This window comes from Tenrec ecaudatus, chromosome 2 (assembly GCF_050624435.1).
Source record: "Tenrec ecaudatus isolate mTenEca1 chromosome 2, mTenEca1.hap1, whole genome shotgun sequence".
In the NCBI taxonomy this organism is placed as follows: Eukaryota; Metazoa; Chordata; class Mammalia; order Afrosoricida; family Tenrecidae; genus Tenrec; species Tenrec ecaudatus.
Window position 1 is genome coordinate 61,338,476 of NC_134531.1, and position 15,701 is coordinate 61,354,176.

A 15,701-nucleotide genomic window follows, 5' to 3' on the forward strand; every position below is an offset into this window, starting at 1 on the left:
TTATTTCACCAGCATATTTTACCATCTCCTGCTGATTTTTTTTTAAAAGCAGATTTGCAGAGGCAATACATATTCTTTGTGGGAAACCTGGGGGGAAATATCACCAATAAATAAGAAAACAGAAACCCCCTGAATCCCAGCACAGCAACGCTGTTTAAAATCACATTTTAAGGATTTAAATCAATCAGTAACTGGACTCCAGAACATTTTTGAATCTACTAGGAACAGACACATGCAAACTTCTGATGGGACCATTGTTCTTGGACACAAAGAGCTCAAGAAGTAGCACAGCTCTGATGCCTCATCTAATGAATTAAAGCCCTTGAGGAAAGTCTAAAATCCGGTCGACCGTTTTGGCCCCTGGTTCTCCAAAACCAGTGGATTGCTTATTGTATGGCAATACTGCCACCTACTGAATCCTAGAGCCAGAGAAGAAAATGTACATACCTATCAGAAGACACAAAAGCACCACATCCACGTAGGAAAGCGAGTGAATGCGCCAGATTAACAATCACCCCACCTGAAACTTCAGGTTTTGAAATTCCAAAATTTTAAAGGATTAAAGATACTAGCCAGTGTAACTTCCACCCATACACCCATGCTTAAGCCTGGTCTATAATGTCACCAAATGTAAATTGAGCAACTTTTGGGTAACTCAATCTAGGATGAGAAAAGTCAGTGATAAAATATTGGTCTCCGAACAGATCACTAAAATTTAAACATGTAGTCCAGAATCAGACATAAGAAGTTATTTTACCAAAAGAACATAGTACATTATAAATATGACATTTCAAATCTGTAAGAAAAGATTAGATTATTATTTAAATTATTTTGAAATAACTGGTTAGCAAGTTGAGGGGAAAATATTAGCTCTTTATCTCATAACTTTCATTAAGATAAATCCCAGGTGAAGTAAAGATTGAACTGGAAAAGCACATAAGTGAGCGTGCAAAAAACCAGCAGACAATCGGATGGATATACCTGTACTTGTAGTGTGTCATCGTTTCTAAGCATGATACGAACGGGTGAAATGCAACATTTCTAAAGAATAAAAAATAATAAGAGAAAATAATACTTGTAATATATGCACAAAGAATATAGATCTATAACATGTATTCAGAGCTTAAAAACCACTACCAATGGGACGTTTCCGTGACCTACATGCCACGCTCCCAGGCAAATGTTACCATTTAACTGAGTCCTCTCCTCACTGCACAACTTTCATTGTTTCCTATTTACTTTTCCTCTGACTAAAGTGGAAGTCCACGAACTTCCAAGACAGCAACGCTGTCTGTTTTGCTTCTCATCACATCACAAATCCCTAGCACAGTGATCCAAAGCATCTGTTGAAAAGGTATTTATTGAATGAATGAATGAATGAATGAATGAATGAATGATAGATGCATGAGTAAATGACACATGACTCCAGAAGAACCAAACTTCCAGCGCACGATCCAAACAGGCAGGGCCAACATAAGTTTGCATTTAAAATAAAATAGTACACTAAGAAAATCATGACAAAGATTCAAAGATTCTAGTAATAAAATGCAATTTCATATGGCAGATTCCTTTTTCCATATCAGAAAAGCAAAGGGTTTAAAGAATTGAGTCACCAGGGCTGGAAAGGGAGAATGGAAAGAATGCTCGCGCAGAGTCGGCAAGAGTGTAATTGATATGACCTTTTGTGACAAATATTTTGGCAATAACTTTTTCCAAAGCCTTAATAACATGCATGTGCAGTGTCATAGCTGTCTAGTGTTACTGTAATACATACCACAAGTGAGCGACTTTAACAAAAAGAAATTTATTTTCTCACAGTGTAAGAGGCTAGAAGTCTGAATAAGGAAAGACATTCTCTCTCTGCCGACTCTGGAGGAAGAGCCTCATCTTTTCAGAGCTTCTGCTCCTGTGTGATCTTCACTTAACTTGGTGTCTCTCTTCCCCATCTCGGCTTGCTAGCAGTCCTTTAATTTCCTTTATATGTCAAAAGAGACGGACTCAAGATACACCCTACATGAATCCTGAGTGTGGACATAATAATGAGGATGCATTCGCAGTGGGATTTTCACCGCTTTCGCAGAGGTTAGGATTTACAACTCATAGTGCTGGAGTCTGGGGGGAAAGAGGTGCGTGGATGACAACACACATCAGTCCAGAGCACCCAGTGATTTGGCTTTAGGTAAATCCTCCCTAAAAAAATTTTTAAAGTCAGAGAAAAGCAAGCCAAAATACATTCATCTAGTTTATTCAATAAATACAATCAAGAAGGATATTAATATCAGCATGATTTGGAGAAGTGGGAAAAATTGTAATCTGCCAACTTTATTGGATTGGGTAAATATTATACAACCTTTCAATACTGTGCACCAGTTATGAATAATAACCATCTGTACAAGTATTAAAATGTACAAAATATGCAGTTAATGGAATTAAAGATAGTTACTGATGATCTTATTTCAAAATATATGTATGGGCACATGTGTGCATTAAAGAGTATGACAGAAGTAACTTGCCAAAATGTTATCAGCACTTATCTCTGGGAGGTGAGATTTGGAACACATTTGTTTTCCTTTTTTGCATATCTTTAATTTCTAAGTTCTTCACAATGAGCATGTAGAATCTGTATAATTTTTCAGGGAATAAACAATAATGTTCACAATATATATTAAATAAAAAACATATGTTATAAAACAGTATGTATAGTATAACACAATATTTGTAAAAAGAAAAAAGAAAATTATCCATAAATATATCTACGTATGTATATATAGAGAGATATATATAGATATGCATAGGAAGCTAGAACGATATACACTATAAAATATAAGCTATCTATGGGTAGGGGGATTATGGGTGATTCTTTTTTTTCTTTTCTGTGTTTTCTAATTTTTCTACAATGAATATGTATTACTTGTGTAATAAAAACTAATAATAAAAGTTTTAAAAAAGAATGACAGCTTAAGAGAGCCATTGTGACCCAGCACCTGGCTGGCCTCATCCTACGCTCCTCTTATCCCTTGGTCGATTCCTTCTCATCAAAACGTGGAAATCAGATGCACATGGGAGACAGGAGAAGAAACACCAGTGTACCACAGCTCTAAAGATAGAGGAGAGATAGACTGAGAGAGACAAGGAGGAACAGAGACGCAGGGAGGGAAGGGGGGAGGGAGGGAGGGGAGAAAAAGCAATAGGTTTTAGAAACTTTTTCCCTAGCAGTAGCAGTAGATCTCTAAATTTTGAGGCTCAGCAAAACATGTGTGTATTTGAAATTTTCCACAAAAAAATGAAATAAAAAAATAATAGAACCTTTCCATGAATTTCTGAAACCCACTAATATATATGTGTGTATACATATATTTGTGTGTATATGTATATATTTGTATGCATATATATGTATATATGCACAGAGAGAGGCACACAAATTGAGTTTAAAATGGTTATTTTCTAGTAAAAATTATATGTACATGTCTGGAAAGAATCTAGTAATTAAAATATGAGAGTAATGTTTCCCAAAAATTTTTCAAAAGCAAATTGTTGAAGTCTAGCTAGATGCCAGGAGCCCTTGTGGCATAGTAGTTACATGTCGGGCTGCAAATTCCAGAGTCAGCAATTCGAAAGCGCCAACCGCTCTGAGACAGAAAGACAGAATTTGCTTCCATAAGGAGTGACGGTCTCAGAAACCCACAGGGGCAGTTCTACCCTGTTCTGTACAGCTGCTATGTGTCAGCATCGACTTCACTGCCGTGAAGACAGCTGGCGGTCAGGAGCAGCACAGCTTAGACAAAGATGTTAGTGTGGTTCCCGGATGTGTTGCAAGCAACATACACCAGCGGTTCACAGTTCTGACATTTACTCTCTCCTTTTTCTCATTAGTAATAGAGACATCAAATTTGACTAGGCACTGCCCCTTAAAGTAAATACTCCATTTCCCAGCCATTCTTGAATGTGGATGTGACTATGTACAGCCTGGCCCACCAGGCCATGAGGATGATGTTCCTGAGTAGAGCAGCCAGTCCACAAAGAGAACAACATGGCTGGTCCCACTATGAGACATGATGCCCCTCAGTGACCAAGGGCGATACAGGGGACAGCACCAGAAACACAGTGTGGGAATTGCACCTGACCTGATCCCACCACACCGAGGCAAAGCACTGGGGGAGTGCAGTGGAACAGCAAGGGAATGGAGTGGCAAGGTCCCCAGGGAATGCTGAAAGTGGACTTTGGGGCCAGGGCATGGTGCCTCAACAGACTGGACTGGAAAACGCTCCTAATGGCCAGCAAACGATCCTTGAATGAACGACAAGCTTTTCTTTCTTGATGTGTTTTGTTTTGTTCTTTGTCAGTGGTTTGTTGTTGTTGTTTTGTTGTCTGGTTGTATACTGTTGCTTTGTTTTCCTCTGTCTTGTTTTCGTGCATGTTAGTGTCTCCATGGGTCTGTCTAGATGGGACAGGCTGATGAACTATCTGGAGGAAAAACAATGGGACCGACAGTTCCGGGGGGACTTGGGATAGGGGGAAGTGGGGGCGGGTGAGGAAGTAGTGTTGATAAACACAGGGACAAGGGAACAACATGGGACCCAAAATGGTAGTGAGGGGGGAGTGGCAGGCCTGGTGGGGAATGATCGAGGGTAAGGTTACATAAAAAAGAGGTATAGCTGTAACCAAGGTGGGAACAGAGTATGGTAGTAGGGCAGGAGGAAAGTCAAGGGAGATGGAGGAAAGAGCTAGGAGTCAAAGGGCATTTATAGAGATCTAGACAAAGACATGTACATGCAAATATATATATGAGGATGGGGGAGTAGATCTATGCGTCTGTATTTATAGGTTTAGCATTAAGGTGGCAGAAGGACCTTGGGCCTCTACTCAAGCTCTCCCTCAATGCATGAATACTTTCTTTTATTAAATTGGCACTCTACGATGCTCACCCTCCGGACCCAACTGCCGAAGCCAAAGCGGGCGAACAAGTAAATGTGGTGAAGAAAGCTGATTGTGCCCGGCTATCAAAAGAGATAGTGTCTGGGGTCTTAAAGGCTTGAAGATAAACAAGCGGCCATCTAGCTCAGAAGCAACAAAGCCCACATGGAAGAACACACCAGCCTGTGTGATTGCGTGATCCCGAAGGGATCAGTTATCAGGCATCAAAGAACAAAAAATCATATCATTGGCTGCACACCTCCATGATACAATCGCCGAGGACAAACGGGTGAATAAGCAAATGTGGCGAAGAAAGCTGATGGTGCCCGGCTATCAAAAGAGATAGTGTCTGGGGTCTTAAATGCTTGAAGGTGAACAATCGGCCATCTAGCTCAGAAGCAATAAAGCCCACATAGAAGAAGCACACCAGCCTGTGTGATCACGAGGTGCCAAAGTGACCAGGTATAAGGCATCATGTAAAATATATATATATATATATATATATATATATATATATATATATATATATATATATATATATATATGTACATATACATATATACCATAGTGAATGATGGGGGAAGTGCAGAGTGGAGACCCAAAGGCCATTTGTCGGCCACTGGAGATCCCCTCATAGAGGGGTTTAGGAGAGGAGATGGGTCAGTCAGGGTGCGATGTAGTACTGATGAAGAACACAGCTTTCCCCCATATCCTGGATGCTTCCTCCCCCCAAATACCATGATCCTAATTCTACCCTGCGGGACTGGAAGGGGCATGTACTGGTGCATGTGGGAGCTGGAGGCATGGGGAATCTGGGGTGGATGATGCCTTCAGGACCAAGGGTGTGAGGGGCGATACTGGGAGAGTAGAGGGTGAGTGGGTTGGAAAGGGGGGACTGATTACAAGGATCCACATGTGACCTCCTCCCTGGGAGACAGACGGCAGAGAAGGCGGGAAAGGGAGACTCCAGATAGGGCAAGATATGACAAAATAACAATCTATAAATTATCTAGGTCTCATGAGGGAGGCGGGAGCGGGGAGGGAGGGTGATTAAAAAAAAGAGGACCTGATGTAAAGGGCTTAACTGGAGAGCAAATGCTTTGAAAATGATTAGGGCAAAGAATGTACGGATGTGCTTTATACAATTGATGTAAGTATATGAATGGATTGTGATAAGAGTTGTATGAGCCCCTAATAAAATGTTAAAAAAAAAAAGAAACTACATATAATCTCCTCCCTGGGGGATAGACAGCAGAGAAGTGGATGAAGGAAGACACCGAACGGTGTAAGATATTTCAAAATAACAATAATTTATAAAATATCAAGGGTCAACGGGGGAGGTGGGAGCCAGGAGGGAGGGGGAAAATGAGGTGCAAATACCAGGGGCTCAAATAGAAAGCAAATGTTTTGAGAATGATGAGGGAAACAAATGTACAAAAGTGCTTGACACCATGGATGTATGTGTGGATTGTGATAAGAGTTGCACAAGTCCCCGATAAAATGATTTACTTTTTAAAGATGTGTTGGGGTTCCATGTAAATCTTGGTTTTCAAAAGGAGCCCCCATGCTTAGAATAATTAAGCAAAGCAAACCATTCAGAAACCAAAAAAAAAGATGTGAATGTAGAGACGCAATAGGCAGGTAACATCTTTGAAGCAGGGATCCTGCTCTCTCAGACCCCTTTGCTTTCCTCTGGGCCGTGATGAAAATACCACAGGAGAAGCAGAAGCAGTCACCTTGGGTTCAGAATTGGATCTCCCATTTATAAGAATGGCATCATTGCCTTACCCGGCTATGGACCTCTAATCTCCATACTATAACCTACAAGAATAAAAAAATAAAATAACTTTGATCATGTTTAAGACATTAATGATATGAATTTGTATACAGATGAACCTGTTCACTAGATAATTAATTTCTCTAAGCTTCTCATTGTAAAATAGGGATGATACTAAGTTTCACAAGCTCTTCAACCAAATAACTACTCAATTACTTCTTTTGAACCAAACATTTTTATAAGATAACAATAAATAAATAAAATATGACATAGTAAAAATGGTATTACATGCACCCCTAAAAATCAGTCATGAAACACCTCATGCCATGCAGGGATCTGGAAACCACTATGCTGAGTGGAGTTAGTCAATGACAAAGGACAGATACTGTATGAATCCACTATGGTAGAGATGAGTACCAGATGAGAGCAGGCTGAGGCTTTCAGGCCATCCCGTCTACTTCCTAAGTCAGCCAGGCAACTCAGTAGAGAGAGTGACTGGTACCCACAAACTATGAACCCCCTCTCTATGAGGGTACCGTGAAGGCCACTTTGGCCGAGGGGTCCTCATATCAGCTGGGATGGATTTTAAGATATAGGGAGGGGAGGATGACCACTTAGTGACCACCATGAAAATATATGGCTAGGTCCCCTCGGCAGAAAGTCCTAACCGAGTGATGAGGCACACTGATAGGAAAATAGAGTCAGGGGAAGGGAAAGGGAGCATACACATCTCGGAGAAGACAAGTGCATGTCTATTGGCAGAAAAAGGAGGAGGACCAACTTCCTAGCGGGGGAGGGGGTGGAAATGACTCCCAATACTTTTAGGGACCTTAAGGGGGGGGGGGGGAAGTACGCCTGGTACTGTACTCCTAATAAGTTACACGGATCTGAGTTTCTGTACACATAATGAGCCCTCGATAGTCAAGGTGCACAATGCCTTGAGGACTTAATACTGAAACCACGTGGTGTGTGAAGGAGCAGAAGACAGCTCTACCAGGAGTATTAAACTGTCGGCAGATGGACTAACATTTACTTCAATGCCCTACTTGCTGTATTAAGATATGCATTATTCTGGCAGACCTGTGTCTGACATTGTCAGTGAATATTATTGTAAGTTTTTCCTGGCCACCAACTTCCATTGTTTATGCAAATACCATCCAGTCAAGAATTTATTCTGTACAAATGAATAATCCATGTATTGAGATATATAGTAATGTAGTAAGCCTACACTTGTACCATAGGCTAATCAATGACTCTATAAATAGAAGGTCCTTATTCTCTAGGGAGATTATCCATAAGATTCTCTACTATATATTAACAAGGATGTTGCTAAGGTAAATCAGAGACAGGTAGAAAGCATAGACTCAGGAGTAGATTTTGGATTCACACCTAATCCTAACTCCAATCTAAGAACAATTAGAACATGGTCCTACTTTATACTCACCTTCAAGAAGGAAACACAGAAGATATGCGTGCTATAGTTAGCCATGGTGATGAAATTAGATAGTGCCCAGCTATCAGATGCAATAGTGTTTTAAAGGCTGCTTTCAAACAAGCAGCCATCTAAGTGAGACATCTTCTAAACCAGTGGTTCTCAACCTTCCTAATGCCACGAAACTTAATACAGCTCCTCATGTTGTAGTGAACCCCCCCGACCATAAAATTATTTTCCTTGCTGCTTCATAACTGTAATTTTGCTATTGTTATGAATCGAGCAACCAGTATGAAAAGGCTGTTGACCCTCCAAAGGGGTCGCGACCCACAGGTTGAGAATCACTGATAAGCCCACAGGGAACAAGCACACCAACATTCGTGATCCGAGGATTGTAAATGCTATATTCCAAATCCTATGGAGGGACTAGTATCAGAGCCTAAATTGTGAGATTCTGGTGTGCAGAAACTCACAATTGTCAATGGATGACAATGGAAACCCAAAATACATTTGCAGGATCTACGCAGGGAATAAGCCTCCAGTGATTTTCCTCTACCCATAATTGAGGGATGTGAATAACCTGCTTAACAGACAGTATTGGGAAAACAACTATAGTAGATTGTGGCAGTTACATAATCTGTCAATTTATGTGAAGGGGTGGAGTTTAACTTGCCAAACAAGTCACAAGGTAACTCTCAGCCGGAAGTTTCTGGAAACTTCCTCTTTTTCTCCTTGGAAGCGGACCACACACTCTGTCTGTGAGACCTTCCTGTTGACCAGACTCACAGAGCCACGCTGATGACAGCCAGAACCCAGGAGGTGGAGAAGCCACGTGGAGCCCGCACCAGGCCTGAGAGAGCAGGAGGAGCCCGTGGAGCCCCACACCAGGCCTGAGATGCTTCCACCACCGCTGGATCCACCACTGGCCGGTGATCTTCCTGCATTTAGCATCATTGCATGTGCTGTGTGAATCTAAAGAGGAATTTATGGACTAATATTGGATAACATTGAACTAATGAACTTAATCTGGACAGGGCTGGGATGTTTTTTAGTGTTTCTTTTAAATAAATCATTTTATTGGGGCCTCTTACAGCTCTTATAACAATCCATACATCAATTGTATGAAGCATATTTGCACATATGTTGTCATTATTTTGAAAATATTTTCTTTCTGTTTGTGCCTTGGTATCAGCTCCTCTTTTATTCCCTCCCTCCCCCATGTTCCCACCCTCATGGACCCCAGATAAATTATAAATTATTATTATTTTCATATCATACACCGCCTTCTGTCTCCCCTCGCCCACGTTACTGTTGTTCATCCCCTTGGGGAGGTTGAGGGAGTTATACATCAATCATTATTGTCAGTGCCCTATTTCTCCCCCTTTTACCCCCTTCTTTCCCCTACCTTCATGGTATCACTACTCCCATTATTGTCCCTAAGGGGTTGATCTTCCTGGATTCCATGTGTTGAGAGCTATTATCTGTACCAGTGTACATGCTCCGGCCTTGCCAGATTTATAAGGCAGAACTGGGATCGTGATAGTAGGGAGAGGAAGCACTAAAGAACTAGAGGAATGTTGTGTGTTTTGTCAGTACTATGCTATACCTTGTCTCATTCTTTCTTTGTGACCCTCCTGTGAGGGAATGTCCAATTGTATACAGATGGGTTTTGATCTCTACTCTGACTCCATCATTTGCATCAATATGATTGTTTGTTCTGAATTTGTTCTGGGATACCTGATTCTGTCAATACCTCATGATCACACAGGCTGGTGTGCTTCTTCAATATGGGCTTTGTTGCTTCCCTGCTAAATGGCCACTTGTTTAACTCCAAGCCTTTAAGGCTCCAGATGCTATATCTTTTAGTAGCCAGGCACCATCAGCTTTCTTCACCACATTTCTGTATGTACCCATTTTGACTTCAGTGATCGTGTTGGGAAGGTGACCATCACAGAATGCCAGGTTATTAGAGCAACATGTTCTTGCATTGAGAGAGCACTTGAGTAGAGACCCAATGACTGTCTGTCTACTTAATACTTAACATTTACATATGTGTACATGACCTATGTCCGTATTGTTATATATTAATATAATTACATAATTTATGTAATATAATTATATAAATGTCTTCTGCCACCTAGTTCCTTCCTCTATTTCTTTTTACTTTCCTCCTTCCCACTATCATGTTCAACCTTCATTCCGCTCTCAGTACTTTATCTCGGCTACACTGCACTTGATCACACCCAATCAGCCATTCTACACCCCACTGGCCATCAATTTTAGATCTCTTATTACTCCCTTGTCCCTGGGTGTGTTGGCTTCTCCCTCCCTTTCTCCCACCACCTCCTCTCCATGAGGTCCCAGAGCCGTCGGCCCACTGTTTTCTCCTCGGGATCAGTTGTTCTGCCTATCCTATGCGGACATACATGGGAAAAAGAAAAATGGGAGAGAGAGAAACTGTAAATAGTTCCGTGTCTGTCTGCCTACCCTTCTGACTGCTTTCTGAGCTGTCTGGTGAAGTGCCATGTCCTGCCCACCAATTCCGAGGCCTATTTTCGGGATTCCTCAAGTACTTTGTTGTTTTGCTCCCCTTGCTCTTCTGCTGCACTGACTTCATGTTTCACTCCGGTGTTGGGGCGTCAAACCGGACACAATTCCCACTCTGTCTCCAGTGCTGGCCCCTGTAGCCCTGTGGGTCAGTGGGGAGGCGGGTGTGTGTCGTGTCTGTGGTGGCAGCAGCAACATAGTCCTCTCTGTGCATTGGCTACACCTAGCAGGAATGTCGTCCTCCAGGCTAAGTGGGCCTGGTTGTGTTTCTCTCTCTCTCTCTCTCTCAACTCCCCCGGACTGTATCTCCAGTGTTGTCCTCTATAGTGCATTCATCTGGAGAGGGCGTCAACCTAGCTGGGACTGGGGCTAACCCGCAGTTATTTCTGTTAGTTCACTGTTTCATGCTGGTATGTTGCCCTCAAAGCTTGGCACCCAAGTGGAGGTCTGGCCCCTTTCTCATATGAACAATACTCTTCCCTGTGTAGGTTAATGCCCCGTTTCCCCACTATCCACCTCCTCCCCACTTCCCTCCCCCTGTTTTCTAGTTGGCTGTTCTATGCATCGCTGGGTTGGGTACAACCCCAGCCAGATTGCCTGGCCCTTGCCCCGGGAATTTATGCACATACTGGTTTTTCCCTATGCCCCTTGTGCTTTTTAGGGTTACCTCAGTGGACTCATGTTGTACTTATCCTTTAATGCTTGACATTTCACTTAGCATAATTTCCTCCAAGTCTTCCCATGCATTGATGAGCTCCATGTGTTCATCGCTGCTTTTTAGGAATGTGTAGTACTCCATTGTATATAGATTGCAGAGTTTTCAATCCATTTGTTTGTTGATGGAAATTTAGGCTGTTTCCAATTCTTTGTGAATGTAAACTGTGCTGCAATGAACATTGGAACACATATGTGTGGTCGTGGTCTGTTTCTTACTTCTTCTGGGTATATGCCCAGTAGGGCGATTGCTGGGTCACATGGTAGCTCAATTTTCATTTGTTTTAGGTATTGCCATATCGATTTCCATAATGTTTGCACATACCTACAGGACCACCAGCAATGCATGCGAGTTCTTATCTCACCACATCCTCTCTGACACTTGTTGCTTTCTCTATTTTTTGAATTGGGTTATCTTTAAGGCTGTTAGGTGGGATCTCGTCGTTGTTTGAATTGCATTTCCCTTACGGCTAATGGTCAGGAACATTTTCTCATGTTTGTTAGCCATTTGGATTTCCATCCTTGTGAAACTTCTGTTCAGGTCTTTTGCCTGTTTCCTCAAAGGGGTTATTTGTTTTTCTCTTATTGTAGGCTAGCAGAGTATTGTAGATTTTAGTAATAAGACCTTTGTCTGATGTGTCCTAAACATGTTTTCCCAGTCTGTGGGTTTTTTATTACTCTCTTGGCAAAGTCTTTCTATGTACAGAGGTGTTTTGTCTTCAGTGTATCCCATGTGTCGATTTGTGCTTCCTCTGTGTTAGTATTCTTCCCGATTTCCAATAGCCTATGAATTCCCTGCTCCACAGTTATTAGGTTTGTCCCAATTCCCTCATTGAGAGCCCTAATGGTTTGGGGTGTTAGCTTGAGGTCTGTTATCCACCTTGAATTTATTCTTGTTCATGGAGTGAGGTAAGGGTCTTGCTTCAGTTTTCTGCAGGTAGACATTCATTTTTTTCCAGCACCACTTGAAGAGGGCATCCACTTCCCATTTGATATTTTGGGGCCCTTATCAAAGATCAGCTGTCTGTATGCTGATGATTTCATTTCTGTGTTTTCAGTTCTTTTCCACTGATCTGAGTATCTGTCATTTACCAGACCACACTGTTTTGACCACTGTGGCTGTATATATAATAGGTGCTAATTCAGATAAAGCAAACCCTCGTTGTTCCTCTTCTTGAGCAGTTTTCTGCTAATTCTGGGCTTCCTCCCTCTCCATATTAAGTTTGTAGTCAGTTTTTCCAATTCTTTGAAAAAAGATGTTGTTATTTGTATCAGGTCAGCATTAAACTTGTATACTGCCTTGGGCAGAACTAACATTCTTTACTATATTAAGTCTTCGGATTCATGAGCATAGAATATCCTTCCATTTGTGGAGGTCATTTTTGATTTCTTGTTACAGTGTTCTGTAGTTCTCTTGGAAAATCTTTTGGGATTTTTTATTAGATATTTCAATTTGTGCTGGGCTATAGTATACTACCTTTGATCTCCCATTCCATGGACTCATCCAATGTATATAGTAGTCTGACAGATTTCTGTTTGTTGGTTTTGTAGTCTACCACTCTGCTATAATTCTCTATCACTTCCAGCACTCTTCTTGTGGAGTTTTTGTGGTTTTCCATATATAAAATATATAAAATCACATCATATCATCTGTGAATAATGATCATTTCACCTCTTCTTTCCCCAGATGAATACTATCAATGTCTTTCCTATGTTATTAGCTGGGACCTCCAGTACAATGTTAAATAGAAATGGGGTGTGGTACTTACATAATCTGATGTCAATTTGGGGCTTGAGAGGATACAGAGTGAAGGGGTAGGGTCTAGTCTGTCAACCAAGTCATAGCCAATGAGACATCTGTGTGGGCATGACCTTCCCCTAAGGCTTCTGGGAATTCCTGGATTTCCTCCTTTGAGGTGGGAGAGACTCTCTCTCACTACTCACTTCCTGAAAGATTCTCAACTTACAAGACACATGAAGCTATGCTAGACATCTGGAGCCGGAGAACCTGCCAGCGTTGAGATGCCTACACCACCACTGGATCAACAAGTCTTTCCACCCACTGGCCTGCGCTCTTCTTGCACATGGCATCATTGCATGTGTTTTGTGAATCTGAAGAAGACTTTATAGATTTGTATCAGACATATGAGCTTATATCCCTGCATCATTGGAATGAATCCCACTTGGTCATGGTGAATTGTTCATTTTATGAACATTTATATTCTATTGGCAAGGTTTATATTAAGCATTTTTGCATCAATGTTCATTAGAGATAATGGTCTGTAGTTCTCAATTCTTGTGGGATCCTTGCCCACTTTAAGTATTAGTATTATGCTAGCTTCATAGAAAGAGTTTGGGAGTTTGCCATCTATTTCTAAGTTCTGAAAGAGTGTCTGTAGACTTGGTGTCAGATGTTCCCTGAATGCTAGATGGAATTCTCCTGTGAAGCCATCTTGCCTGGCGGATTTTTTAGTTGGCATTTCTTTGATAACCATGTCTGTTTCCTCTATTGCTATGGGTCTGTTGAGTTGCTTGACGTCCATCTGGTATAGTCTAGGGAGGGATTGTTTTCCAAGTATTTGTCCATGTCTTCCATGTTGTTGAATTAATTGAAGTAGAGGCCTTCCTAGTACTGTATAATTAGTCTTTTGATTTCATTAGGGTCCATTATAATTTCCCGTTTCATCCCTCTTCCTGACTATTGATATTTGTTCCTTTCTTTCTTTGGTGAGTTAGTTAAAGTTTATTGTGTCAACCTGGCCGATAAACACATGCGGGGTTAATTGAAGGGCAGAAATATAAATGGCTTGGTGAGGGTCATCTTTTAAATTCTCGGTTCTCTTGCTTTGTGATGGTCGGACCAGGTTGCAGCTGCGTTAGCCAGTTCCCTGCTTCAGCTGGCAAGGCTCACTTCCTGCAAAACATCCCCGAGAAGAAGCCGAATGAACCTACCCCGATGCAACCCTTGGTTCTGGAGCAGCCCTGTGGAGACCCCTGCAAGGGCTGAGATGCTTACACACTCACTGATTTGGCTTTTCTCCTGCAGTTGGCATCATAGTGTGTGTTTTGTGAGATGGAGGAGGACTTTGTGGATTGGTATCAGACATATGGGTTAATGTTGGAATTGTGGGTTTGGGCAGCACTGGATTGGGATGTTTCTTGATGCGCACTTAACCTTTATATAAAACCCTCTCTTATACATGAGTTTCTGTGGCTTTGTTTCTCTAAAATACCCAGACTAACACATTTGGTTAGGTTAGCCAGCCGTCTATTGATTCTATTAATCCTTTCAAAAAACCATGTTTTATTGCATTGATATTTTGCATTATTTGTTTTCCCACTCATTTATTTCTGGCCTAATTTTTATTATTTCTTTTCTTTTGCTATTCATAGGATTGTCCTGTTGACTCTGCTCTAATTGCTGGAGGTTTTGTGTCAGAGTATCAATCATAAGTCTCTTCTTCTTCTAAATGTGTGCATTTATTGGTATCAAACATCCTCTGATAACTGCCTTTGCTGTATCCCAAAGGTTTCTGTACATGATATTCTCATTCTCATTGGTTTCATCTGCTCTGGGTCAATACCTACTCATTTTGCAGTAAAGAGTTATTCATCCTCCAATTGTTTGCCCTTGTTTCCTTAAGCCTCCTTTTGATTTCCAGCCTTATCATGTAGTGATTCAAAAGGTAAGTCTGAGTGATCACTATGTGCTTGAATTTACATAGGCTCAACTTGTGACCCAGCATGTGGTCTGTCTTCGAATATGTGTGATGTGGGCTTGAAAAGAATGTGAAATATTTTGTATTTGGGTGGAGAGCTCTGAAAATGTCTATCAGGTCAAGTTGCTTAATTGTAGAGTTTAGTTCTGGAGCTTCCTTATTAAGCATCTTTCCCTGTGATCTATCATTCTTACAGAGTGGTGTATTAAAGTCACCTACTATGAGCATTGGGTCTGTGATTTCATTTTTTTTTATCTTTTAGAGATTTTGATTGACAAAATTTGTGGGCCTCTCGTTGGGTGCATAAATGCTTATTATGGTCACTCTTTCTTGGTCTACTGATCCCTTAAGCATTATATTGTGCCCCGCCTTATCTCTTGTTATGACTAGCACCTTGAGATCAATTTTGTCAGAGATTACGATTGAAACCCCCTTCTTTTTTAGAATAGATGCTTGCTTGGTATATTTTTCATAAGCCTTTGAATCTTATCCTATATCCATCTGCAAGCTTGAGATGTGTCTCTTATAAGCAGCAGATCGATGGGTTGTGTTTTCTGCTAGTCTCTGTCTTTTAACGGGTGAGTTCAGTCCATTGATA